General features: G+C 49.9%; 1 long non-coding RNA gene across 2 annotated transcripts; it reads right to left on the bottom strand.

The window, feature by feature from the left end:
* Positions 1 to 2777: 2777 nt before the first annotated feature.
* On the bottom strand, positions 2778 to 5417 carry LOC137148595 (uncharacterized). 2 transcript variants are annotated; one of them, XR_010918538.1, is made up of 3 exons: positions 5352 to 5417; positions 4721 to 4835; positions 2778 to 2961 (listed from the first exon to the last, which is right to left on the bottom strand). It is a non-coding gene; the product is annotated as an uncharacterized lncRNA (long non-coding RNA). The 2 variants fall into 2 exon arrangements; XR_010918537.1 differs by lacking the exon at positions 2778 to 2961 and adding an exon at positions 3983 to 4104.
* Between the last annotated feature and the right edge of the window lie 5691 nt (positions 5418 to 11108).

Here is an 11108-nt window from a genome sequence, read left to right as displayed (position 1 = left end):
TGCAGGTGTATTTAGGGGGCCTCTGGAATCTCCTGGGGAGTGTGCCTCCTTGGCTCCCCCCAGTCTAGTTAAATGGCATTCTAGGGGGCTCCTGGATGCAGGCCAGGCTTGTCAGCATTGCAAAGGAAGAAAACAGGACCAAGATTTTATGGGACAGATGTTTACTTTTAAGTCACTGCTGTGGTGTTCCCCAAATCCTTTTCTCTGAAGTTTTCTCTTATACACAGACTCAGTGCTTCCAAGTGGGCAAGTATTGCCTCTGAGGAAGGGGTTGTCACTAGTTTTCCCACATTTCTGGCTGCTGGCTCAAGCTGATGCTCTAATGTTAAGAGGAACCATGGCCCTTGTGGGTGGCTGACGACACCGCCTGCCAGAAAGGTTGCAGATGTAAGCAAGGTCTGAGTGTCTGAGTAAAGGGGGGCACATTATTTGCATGGGCTTTGTATCTGCATGAGTACAATTAAGTACTTAGCATAATTTACCTAGGTGCGGAGCATAATGGGAAATGGTTAGCAGGGCTGGGTTTGGGTTAGAAACCACTTTTGTGTTAACTGCTGAGGTAATGAAATGTTGTCCTTCAATTGTATGAAGAGATGTCAGCAAAACTGTGCTTAGTCTGTTATGATAGAACCCTAAACTAGACAGAGCTCCCCAAGAGTGGCAGGCCGATGTTTCAGCCTGGTGGAGGTGGAGGAGTCAGAGTCTCCTATTGGGATTGCAGGGGCCAAGTGAGAGGGCTGCCCCCAGGCAGGGAGTGACTCTGACCTCCCATTGTTAAAAGGTAGACTTAATGACTCACTTTGGAGTCTTTTGTTTCTTGAAAGCAGGGACATTTCCTGTATGACAGCAGAAAGTTTACCTATGAGCTGAAATCACTAAGAGCTGAAATCATTAGGAGCTGAACCAGTAGAGGATCTGGAAAACTTTGCCTGACCACTAACAGAGCTGAGTGGGCAACAGGCAACTCTGGTGGGAGGCTAGCACAGTCGGTGCCAGCCCAGTCAACAGGGGGGCCGGCACAGTCGGTGCCAGCCCAGGTCGGCGGAGGGGCCGGCGGGAGCCAGGCACGGTTGGTGCCAGCTCGGCCAGCAGTTGGCGGGAGCCAGGTGCGGTTGGTGCCAGCAGTCAGTGGGAGATCGGCGTGGTCGGTGCCAGCGGTGGGGGACTCAGTGAGGCCCACAGGCGATAGGAGACAGCAGCAGAGGGGGCCTGGACAAGCCTGTGTTGGACCGGTGCGGCATTCGGGGCGGAGCCACACCTGAGAGGTGGATATTGCAACTACAACAGTCAGTACAGGGGCAAGAAGGAAGGGAGAGGCGAAGGACATGGCCTGCACTCTGGGATGGGTTTGAGCTCAATGAGTTCATGAACTCTGTTTGCACTGTTTCCCAAACCAGTGCGGTGTCATCTCTGTTTTGCTATTAAAAGGTTTCTTTCTACACTCAGACTCCGTGCTTGCGAGAGGGGAAGTATTGCCCTTTGGAGGGCGCCCAGGGGATAGTGTGTAATTTCCCAGGTGACTGGGTGGGGGCTCGAGCCAGTTTGGTGTTGTATCATTTACAGGGACCCCTACATATAGAATCCGGCCCTTGCTGCTGCCGACTTGGTCTGGCAGAAGGGTTACACATATGGCACTCAGTGTAAATTCCTCCATCCTCCTCTGGCAGTAAATACCCTGAGCCATAGTGTGGGGAAGCTGTGTTCTAAACGTGCTCAGGCCTTCAGGACTGTCTAGCCTCACCTCCTAGTGAGTGGAGTGGGAAGCAATTCAGTGTGTGGATAAGCCTGGCTCAGCATTCCTTCTTTCTCCCCTTTCCATGTTGTCCTGGCCTAATGTCAGCTCCCTCATGACAGCATTGAGAGCGTTCAAGTGCTTGGAAAGCAAAGCCTTGGAGCAGTGGAGGAAACAGGCTAGTCTGAACTAAGGCCCCCTGCTGGACACCTATGGGAAATGACAGCGCTGGTTGGAATTTCATTCCTTTGTAACCAAATGTTACAGTGGGCAGGGTAGGGTGGGGGAAGTTGTTTTCCTAGGACCTTTAAACTAGAATTGGTGAAAACTCTCCTAGAAAATGGGGTGGTTAAATATTTTTGTGGGAAAAGTGTCACTTTAGCCAACTTCCAAACAAGCTTGTGATGAAAATGAAATACTTTGCTTTTCAAAAACCTAAAGCAAAACATTCAGCTTAGTGTGGCGGAAGGGAAGAAGTGTGGGGTTCTCATTTCCCTCCCTTTCTTCTAATTTTGGTAGGGGAGACTGGAGAATGCCTCAATTAACTGCTGGGGGGAGTGCTGCTCTTAAAATATTTGTTTTAAAAAACTCCCCTCTCTCACTGAAACACTTTAATGAAAATTTTTTTTTTAAAAATCTCATTCAACCTTGTGAAAAAGGTTGACTCCTTATCAGAATGGCCCTATTGGGTCAAACCTATGGTCCCTTTGGCCCTGTATCCTGTCATTTGACAGTTGCTAGGGGCCGATGCTTCAGAGAATGAACAGAACAGGGCACTTTAGCGCTGAGCCATCTCCTGTCGCCCAGTCTCAGCTTCTGGCAGTCAAAGATTTAGAGACACCCAGGGCAGCGGGTTGCATCCCTGACCATCTGGGCTAATAGTCTTTGATGGACCTAGCCTCCAGGAACTCTCTAATTCTTTGTTGAACCAAGTTACACTTATAGTTGTTTTAAACCTGCTGCCTATTAATTACATTGGGTGACCCCCTGCTTCCTGTGTTATGTGAAGGGGTAAATAATAGTTCCTTTTTCACTTTCTCCACAGCAATTGTGATTTTATAGCCTGCCATCTCTCTCCTTGTTCTTCTCTTTTCTAAGGTAAACCGTCCCAGTCTTTTGAATCTCTCTTCAATCCAGTCTCCATTTACATCTGCTCTCAGATGCCTGCTGTCTCCAGGCATGGACGCTTGTTTCAAACAGGCCCTGGTGCTCAAACCCCAAACGCAGTCCTAGAAGAAGGTTGATAAATTGGAGGGGGTCAGAGAAGAGCCCCAAGGATGATTAAAGGTTTGGAAAATACCTTGGAGTGGTAGACTGGAGGAGCTCAGTTTACTTCGTATGGCTACTGCAACCCATAGGTACAGTTTAGTCTCCCTCTAGTGGTGGCTAAGCTAACTTGAGCTTCAGCCTGCTGCAGCTTTGGCAAGGAGCTGGCTCATTTAGCACGGCCTGTAGACGTTCAGGTATTAAGAGCCAGAGATGACAAATTCAATCCCTTCTGCCAACAACTGCACCCAGGGGCAGCGCGGCGATAGTAGCTTGAAGAGAAGGTGATGGGGTGACTCAATAGAATGTGTAACCAGCTTATTGGGTCTGATGAGAAAGGGAGCCATGTTGGTTAAGAGGTAGATGAGAGATGGGGCAAGACTGAGGGGTGCTCCCCCTCGCTGAGCAGGTTGAGCTTATAATTGGGTGAATCCTGGGGGATGGTTGCTTGCAGCTCAGCTGGCTACCTCCCACTCCTTGCAGAGGCTAAAGCGGGATGCAGCACCAGCTCGTTTGACCTGTCCGCCTTGCCATAGTTGCAGACGGACCGGGCCAAAGCAGAGTGACACTGCAACCCCGTGAGCCCTGTCACAATGCTAATGTGGTTTGGGGGCCCTCTGCCATGGGGCCCAGGGCAAATTTCCCCTTCCCCGCGTTGTTGGGGAAAATTATTTCTGATTGTTTATGCGTTGTAAATAGGTTTAAATAGCCCTTTGTTAATGGATAAGAGGGCAACCAGGCCAGACTCCATGTTGGATCTCAAATCCAACATGGAGTCAGACGATAGAGATACTAAGACACTAATGCTTGGCAGGTTGCCAGCAAACCAAATCTGCCTGGAGACAAGACAAAAAGGCTGGAAGCCTATGATTTTGGTGCCAGGTGCCCAAGATTGGTGCTGTGTGCACCACCCAGAGAGCGGGAAAGATCCCAGCCCATGATTGGCTGATAGAAAGGCAGACCAAACTGACATAAGGCAGTGAGTGCCCAAACTCGGGGCTGTCCATCTGAGTGACAGTGTGGTGAAGGTACGTTTGGTGTGTGCGGGCATCGTGATTCAAGGATGAGAAGCAGACAACTGACCAGATCGGAAGGAACCAACACTCCTGGGAAGGAGCGAAGAACCAATAGTAAATATCTAGACTGAGGGGACTCAGGGGTTGCGTTATTGGTAGTTGGGCCAGGAGTTTACCCCCATTGAAGTTCTTGACTTCAGTGGCTTTGTGTTATTGGGTGTCATCACAATAAGTTACCCCTTTTGATTGGATACCAGTGGTGTGATTTGCAGTCTGACCCCGGTGATAGATCTGGAAGCCAGGGTAAAGAACATTCCCTGTAACAGCGGGATGCGAGAAATAATCTGCTTCCGACAGGACAGGGGATTTTGGGGCATTAACATGGGACAGCCCTTCTAACTTGAGAACTTGTTGGGCACTGATTTAATGTGCGAATGGCACCAAAATGGGAGAGTGCTTCACATGCACAGGTGGTGTACATGTCAGAAAGCAGGATGTGGGATGACTGGAGCAGGGGGGATTCAGGAACTATGTAGCACAGATTCACCAGGGGACAACACAGCAGAGCAGCTGCCCCCATTGGGCTAAAGTTAGAGTGTAATTAGTTTGGGGGCAGAGAACATCTTTTTGTCCTCTCTGTACAGGGCCCAGCACAGGGGGGTCCTAGATAAATAATTAAAGCCAATTGTAATGGCATGGGATTCACCTCTCGAAAGCACCCCCACCTCCAGCAGAGTGCATGTGCCCGCACACACTCACTGTCTCTAGTTGTGGTAAGTCTTCAGCCACTCAGCCCTCTGGCTGAGTCTCGCACAGTCTGTCTGCGAAGCAACACAAGCAAAACAAAGTCCTTCTGGGGCATGCAGTCCAACAGGTGCCTATCCCACTACCCCATGGTTGGAACATCTCTTCCTGCAGCCCTCCCTGCACTCAGTCCTTCAGACAGTCCCACCCCTAGCAAAGGGCCATACCCGTAGGGCTTTTTCACTGGAGCCGACACCTTCAGCATTTCTGGGCCTTTCTGGTCCCAGCTCACTAGCCAGGCTAGTGAACAGTTCAGGTCTCTTTCCTGGGGTATGTCACAGTTCAGTATTCAAGCCACTTCTCCAGTGGCTAATGGGTAATCCTAGGCCCACCCACTACTCTAGGTCCTAGCCCAGGAATCCTACAAATAGCAGCCACTTGCTGCTGTTCCTTTAACTAACCTGCATTGCTATTAAAATTCCCTGGGCCACTTCCGTGCAGCCCCTTCACCTTCTACAGCCTCACCTCAGGGCTTATAACTACCAAGTCCCAGCAGCCACCCAGGATCTCCCTCTTGCATGCTCAAGGCCTACCAGCAACTGCTCTGTCCAAGATACTTCACTCCCTACAGCCACCTTCACTCCTGTGGCTCTAGGTAGCAGCAACTACCTTCTGCTAGCCACTACGACCCCTTTTATATGGGCCTTCAGAGGCGGCGCCCAGATTGGCTGTTTTCCTGATTGGCTGTTTCCCACGCAGCCTTTCTAGGCCATTTGGAGGACTCATCTCCACTGCTTCTTTCTAGGTGGGGGTGTGATAGGACCACAAAGCCTCCAGCAGACAGTCTCTGAGCTTGGTATGCCCTGCGACACAGATTCATTCCCTTCACCAGAGGAAGGAGAAAGGCAAGCAGATTTTGCAAAAATACTCCTAATACTAATAGTCAGAAAGAAACAAACATTTCCCCTGCCTCCTCATGTGCTACTTTTAGGGGTTTTCAGTGTTTCAAAAATATTGCTTTGTTAGGCTGAGGAAAGGTTAAAAAAGGGAGCAAAGGCAGTGGTGGGGAATACTTTCTCAGTTCCCCTCCCCTTCAGTGCGGGCAAAAAAAAAAGGGGGCGGCGGGGAGGAAACTAGGGATTTTTTTCTTCTAAAATGAGATCAAAAATAGAATTTTTTTTTGGTACCCATGAACATTTTGGGATTAAAAGCCATATTTTAATTGAAAAGGAACTTTTTCACTAGCAAGTTTGACTGGCTCTGAGTCCCATTGCTCCCCCTAGCCTCCTCTCCATAACTTTTTTCCATCTCCCTAGGCTGTAATCTCAGAGTGGCTTAGGGTGGCAGGAGTGGGGATGCTTGGAGGGCAGGTGCCTATGGGAAGAGCCATTTCCAAAGACACAGCTCACAGTGTGGAGTCTCCTCTAACCCAGGTCCATGATCCAGGACTCTGACCCGTCTGGGTTCTTTCTGTGAGGAGCTGGTGGATACCACAGTCAGTAGGGCCCACAGCTCTAGCCTCTTTCCCTGCAGGCCCAGAGCAGTTTCCACCCAGAGCCAGAAGGAGAACACCCCATCCGCACTTGTGGCTGACTGGAGTGGGTTCGAATCTGGAACCTTCTGCACTATAAGCTGGGGCCATTACTGCTATGGTAAAGGACTATGTGTACAGGTTGTCCAGCTGTCGGAAATTCATCACCCTCCCCTGCCAACCAGCCACTATTGGGGGGCTCAGACCCAACTTCCCCTCAAGCAGTTTTAATATAATATAATATAAATTTTAATATATAGTGCTAAAACGGCTAATCCTAAAACGTGGAGAGATGAAGAGTTTTTAAAATGGAGTAATTTAAGATGTCAGGGAATTGGTATTAAATATTTTAAAAATGATGGTATTAGTAATTCGTTTTTAAAATATCCTTGCTTGGCCAAGTCCTCCTCTCTGATTGCGGCATTGCAAACGAGAGCGAATGTTTTTCCCACCAGGGAAGCTCTAGCAAGAGGACGGAAGATGGAGGAAGGGTTATGTAGATGGTGTGGTAAGGTCAAAGAGACAATTCCTCATATCTCTGGTCAGTGCATAAAAATGAAAGAAGCAAGAATTAAAAGACATAATAGGATAGTTAAAGCACTAATTGATAAAGTAGGAAACAAAGGATGTAAAATTTGGATTGAACCTTACCTTCATAATAAAGAAGGGAAGTTGAGAAAACCCGACCTCATTATTGAAAAGGAAGGAGTGGTAGCCGTTGTGGATGTCACAGTTAGATGGGAAGACAACGCTGACAGTGTGGAGGCAGCCCACATTGAGAAGGAGGCATACTACTCTGAGTTGGAGGAGGAGGTGCTGCAGCTCACTGGTGGGAAGATCATCCACTTCTTTGGATTTGTGGTTGGGGCGAGAGGTAAATGGAGTGAAAGAAATGATGAAATTTTTAAAATTTTAGGTATTGATAAATTTAAAAGTTTTAAAGAAAGTGTGTGCAGACTTGCTATGTATGCTACGACGGATATGTTGGCTCTTTTTAGCGATAAACAGTGAACCCGAACATTCATTTCGTGTATCCTGTGGATTTTAGATATATTTTAGATATAGATATATTTATTCTCCATATTTTACATTTTATCAATGGGCTTTAGTTTTCATACTATTGACCTGTTGACTATGTTTAACTGTCCTTTCATGTAATTTAATTTAATTTTAAAATTAATTGAATAATAAATATTACTTATAGGTTAGATCTTGATTTTAGATTATCTTAGCTACTGAATACTAGATTGGACGGCGGACTGGCCGCATAGTAACCAGGAAAGGGCAGGTATTTACGCCTGTACAAATCTATAAGAAGCCCAGGCGGCACTGCTGATGTGATCCAGGCAGAAGGAGTGGTTAGCTGGGTTGTTAACACCAATGGACTCCAATTCTCCACCAGCAGCGCTCTCCAGCCTGCCCTGCTACACCAACAGCCCTAACAACCTGCCACTAACGATGCTACGGCCAGTCCCTAGCCACGGAGATTCCAGGCCTGGGGACCGACTACCCAGTGCCCCACTGGCCAGAGCCCCAGAGGGACTGGTGACTCAAGGATCCCAGTGACTAGCACCACAGAGTAAAGGGAGGCTCCATGGTGAGGTGTTATCTGTGGTGGGGGTATGTGGCTATTGCGTGAGGCCGCCCTGTTGCTGTGCTGTGTGTCCAGATGGTTGGTGCCTGTCAGAGCCCCCCTTACTCACATTCCCAGTTTCTCTTTGCCTGGAATAACCTTCAAGGCACAGCCGTCTGTTGTAAAGGGTTTATTGCAGGAGCCAGGGACAGAGAATGGCAGCGTTTGGGAAACAGTCATAGGGACGTGAACACAAGACACGTTGCACGTTCATGACAGCCACTCCCACGCCAGCCCAGGCTGGCCAGGGCCTGGAGCTCAGTACCTGGAGAATCTGACCTCCAGCCTCTCCCCGTGGGAGACGGCGTAGCACCCAGCGCCTGCAACAAGAGGAGAGGAAAGAAGATAAAGGAAGCAAATGGGGTCAGTGGCCCCTCAGCCCCGGCCCCACAGCTCCACGCCAGCGCCTCCCTGGGTTGGTCTGTCTTCTCCTGCTTCTCCTCCCCTCTTTCTCTTGCGCCTCTCACCTTCTTATTCCTCCCTCTGTCCTGCCCCCAGCTCCTTCCCCCGTCACGCTGCCCCCCAGCCCCTGCTCTCCCCTGCCGTCCCACCTAGTTTCAGCGGGCTGCCATTGCTCAGGAGCTGCCAGTAGGTGCGCTGGGTGTCATTGGCCACCAGGCCCTGCACGGAGGTTATGTATGCGCCCCACACGCTCAGCGTGTAATTGAACCTGAGGAGAGAGAGAGAGTCCTGAAGGAGGCCTGGTTACCCTGCTTCATAGTCCCCCACGTCCCACTCCCGAAAGGTGTGCAACCCAGGACACAATGGGGCTGAACCCCCATGCTGTTTGGGGGGGGAACTGAGAAGCATCCATGTTGGCCTCTGCCTGAGCTGCGATCTCCCTACTCCCCTGAGACATAGTCCAGTTGAATGAGGTAGAAGAACCAGCCTTGATCCTCCTCCCCAGCCCCTGATGCATTAACCTGCCTCCAGCAAATTGCTGGCTATGGGAGCCATGCAGGATGAAGGTAATAGGGCCATTTCCTCCCTGTGATCCTAGGGATCCCTCCGTTCTTTCCATCTTTCTTGCCCTAGGAGGGCTGTGCTACCATCCAGCCTGCAATCCTCCACTGCCACCTACGCCAGTGATGGGTGCAGAGTTGCCAGACTGAGCAGGTACCTGAATCTGGTGGAGTCTTCATTCATGGCGTTTTCCATCACATTGAAGAAGAAGGAATCTCGGGGCACGGTGACACAGATGGAGTCACTGAAGGAGCGGTTTACGCCATCAACTATGGTGTAGGTGACGCTGATGTTGTGGAGGTGCCTAAGGGGCAGAGCGGCCATGGAGGGGGAGCTGTTGTCTGTGGGGGGAGGAGAAAGAGTGAAGAGCAGCCCCTAAACCTTTGATGGGGGTGAGTCGCCCACTGCAGGGACTCCACTCCCATGGGAGTCAAGCAGAAATCTAAAGGGAATGAGGAAGAGGCATAAAAGTGCAAGGGGAGAAAAAGAGACAGAAGCGAAGATAGAAATGATCTAGCTGATGGCCCTCTGCTCAGAAGATTAGCGTGATTTGAATGCTCAGGGCCTCTGGATCTATCACTCTCTACTGCTTGAGTTAAAGGCCATGGATCATTAGTTTGAGAGCTGTAGGTGACCGTAAATCTGGGTCATCCAGTCATTAGAAGCAGTCATGTTGCGTAGCATGGATTATGTGTAGAGCTGGTCAGGATATTTCAATGAACAATTTTTTCACTGAAAAATGCCGATTCCGTGTTGGGCCTGTTCAGGAAGCAGTGCTGGGTTGGAAGAAACTCCTGCCCTGAAAAACATGTGGTTAAAAAATGTCCAAATTGGAAAGTAGTGCTTTTTCAAGTAGAATTGACGTTTCATTCAGAAATTTCAGTAAATTTACACAGAAAAAAGAGGCGGGGGGCACAAGTGTGAAGTTGAAATACTTCAAAGTTATCAAAAGGAAACATTTTGATTGATACAAATTGTGTTTTGTGTTCGTGAAAATGTTCAATATTTTTGACTCTTCAGCCTCCGTTGGGACAGGAAAAAATTTTAAAATATAGAAAATTTTCCTATCATGGGAAAACCATTTCCCCCACCCCCAACCCTTCCTACATGTGCTTCTGTCAGCCTGAAGTGCTTTAGATGGCCCCGATCACCATCCTTAACACCACCCTGGGGAGGCAGGGCAGTGCTAGTATCCACATCATACAGATGGGAAACTGAGACAGAGAGAGACACTGGGGACATCTACACAGCAGGGGAAAAACCACCCTTTGACAGCGAGTCTCAGAGCCTGGGTCAGTGGATGTGGGCTCACACTGCAGGATTAAAAATAGCAGGGTAGCCACTGGGGCTTGGGCTGGAGCCTGAGCTCTGAGACCCTACCTTCTTGCCAGACCCCCCTACCCATCTCTCCCTGGCACTGTCACTACGCAGAGATGCTCTACACAGGCTGGTTCTCCCTGACAAAAGGAGGGCAGGGTCTCTGCAGCTTCCGTAGGTGGATGGAGCATGACTCTGGCACTTGAGCCAGCCAGCATCTCCAGTGCCCAATGCTGGCACAGTCCCACACTGCAGGTCACCTGTGTCTTGGCCCAGAGACAGCTGCATCCTTAATCTCCCCTCTCCTCCTCCATCCCGGGTGCCATGTGTGAAATTTCCCAGGCCAGGCGCAAGAGACGGGAGAGATGGGAGGCGAGCAGCTGCCAGGCCTCGATGTCAGGGACAATGAGGCTATTACAGTTCAGCCTTTGACGGGGAGTCAGGAAGGGAAACTCCTCCTGAGTTCTCTGGGCGGCGTCCACACTGCACACGGGTTTTAGCGGTAGGGAGGCAGGTGCAGCTGGTGCCACGGTGAAAAGAAGGCTGTGCTCACACTGTGGTGTGTGGCTACACGTCAGGGAAGGTCCCGGCAGCTCCCCACTGCAGGAGCCTTTCGCTGCGGTGGGGGAAAGCTCTGGTAGGAGGGAGCTGGCGGAGCCTTTTGCCTCTACAGGAATCTTTCCTTGTGATGGGGAAAGGCTCTAGCAGTGGAGAGGCAGCAGCACACTACACTGCTAAACATCACTGTGTAGATGGGAGGGCCCTGCGTGGGTGAGTAGAGACCCGGTTATGGTGTGTTCTCACCTACATACCCATGCTCTTCAGCTTACTCTGCTTACCTAGGGCACCAGGTGGCCACTCACACATTCGGGGACTATCGGACGTTACGTTACTTCAGGGAACGGC

Source organism: Emydura macquarii, unplaced genomic scaffold (assembly GCF_026122565.2).
Source record: "Emydura macquarii macquarii isolate MOO-44397 ecotype Brisbane River unplaced genomic scaffold, CSIRO-AGI_Emac_v2 contig_670, whole genome shotgun sequence".
NCBI lineage: Eukaryota > Metazoa > Chordata > Testudines > Chelidae > Emydura > Emydura macquarii.
Note: the sequence above shows the minus strand (reverse complement) of the source record. Positions and strands in the feature narration are given on the sequence as shown.